The sequence below is a fragment of the Tupaia chinensis genome, unplaced genomic scaffold, assembly GCF_000334495.1.
Source record: "Tupaia chinensis unplaced genomic scaffold, TupChi_1.0 Scaffold000311_2, whole genome shotgun sequence".
In the NCBI taxonomy this organism is placed as follows: Eukaryota; Metazoa; Chordata; class Mammalia; order Scandentia; family Tupaiidae; genus Tupaia; species Tupaia belangeri.
This window is the reverse complement of record NW_006159803.1, coordinates 7,506,344-7,508,194: the sequence shown is the minus strand read 5'-3', so window position 1 is coordinate 7,508,194 and position 1,851 is coordinate 7,506,344.

Sequence of the window (1,851 nt, the reverse complement as noted above, 5' to 3'; positions counted from 1 at the left end):
AGCTCTCTTCACATGACTGGACAGAGAAAACAAGCAAACACAAAACTGACTGAACCTCCCCCAGAACCCCTCCCGAGAAGGCAGGGCCCAGGACCATTGCTTGATTCTCTGTCGCAAATCGGATGAGGACAGGAAACGTCCCTATCTAGCACAGCAAGTGAATCTAATTTGTGATTTTCATTCCTTTCACTCTAAGCTCTATTTATGGATGATCTTTGGTGTCACATCCATTTCCAAAATATATCATTAAGTCGCAAAACCCACCTCAGCGGGTGAGATTAAAACTGATCATGTGGAAGTTTCTACGTGTGTTGCTAACACTTCTTTACCCAGACTGAAAACCAGACTTAGTGCTTTTCTTCTCCCCAAGATAATCTTCACTGTAATGGGCTACAGAAAGCAGCCTGCCAGCAAAATAAAATAAAATAAAATAAAAAACCACAAACATTTATTAAAGCCTCAATAAATAGTAATTCACTGAAGATAAGATTCTTCCTCCTGAAAGTCAAAAACGCCTTCTAAAAATTATTTCAGAAATGTGTTGCTAAAGGATTAAAATAGATTGAGTGCTTAAGTCTTCTGTTGTTCATGTTCAACTTGGTATTCCCTTGAGAACATTAAACTGCACAGGAGGGGCAAAGCTACAGAGATAGCTACTATTAGATCTGCTGTAGAGGTCTCCTGGGAGAGAGGGGGAGGTGTCCTGCATGGATTCTTTCCTCTTCCCTTCTCTCACCTGTTCTCTCTTCCTTTTTGCTTTACATTTGGCTCAGGTCCTGGGTTCTCTCACTTTCAGGACCTTGGAATGAATACCAGGAAAGACCCTGGGTGAACTGGGGTTAGAGGAGCTTTTGTCTGTTAGAACTGGAAGAGGGCTGATAGAATGCGCATCTAGAGTGCCAGTGTAGGGTGGCCGGACTACCTTTGGATCCTGGACACTCTCCTAAAATGATGTTTGTGCTCAGAGTTCCTCAGAATGGCCTGGTTTGGGGGAAGGAGAGGAGGAAGGTGGGCAGAAAGACGAGCAACCATGTCAGATAGCTTGGCATTTCCAGTTTCTGTTTCTTGTACGGAGAATATTCCAGTAGCGGGAGACCACTGCCCTCCTTTCTGAGTGTAGTCCTTAGAACCAGTAGGCAAGAAGGTTCGAGGGCGTCTTGGTGATCGCCGTGTCCAGTCCACTCACACGCACGTGCTTCAAGTCTCTCCCACTTGAAACAACAGAATCTCCTACTACTTGGTTTTGTTCTCCAGCTACCACGTCCTTAGCCTTCTCCTTCCCTTCTTTGCAAGTGCATTGAAAAGTAGCCTTTCGTCACTGACTGGTCCCGCACAGCTGCCTGAGCTCCAGCCTCCTCTTTCTGTAATCCGTCTTTGATGTATCGTTCCTAGAAACCGCGCATTGCAAAGTCATCAATAACCTTCCAGTTGCCAAAACCAATGACCGCTTTCCCCGTTAGTGCTTGAGTTTTTGCCACTTGGATGCCGCTCACTGCTCCCCTGGGAAACGCTCCCCTCCAGGCTTCTGTGATCCCCTCCTCCTGGTTCTCCCACTCCCCTGACAGCCCTCACTCAGTCTCCTGCCTGCTCTTCTTTCCCAGGGAAATTCAGCGACCCCCAACCATCCCCTACCCTGACTCTGTCCTTGACCTTGTTCTCTTTTCACTCTGTGGATTCTATTTGGCTGATCTCATCAATTCCTGTGGCATTAAGCACAGCCTCTATGGCTGTCTTTTTGTAGGCATGCCGCTAACAGACTTCTCAGCTCCACAGCAGGGTATCTTATTGCCCACAGGCGTCTTCACCTGGCTACGTTTGGGCACTTCACACACAGCTGGTCCCAGACCAGCC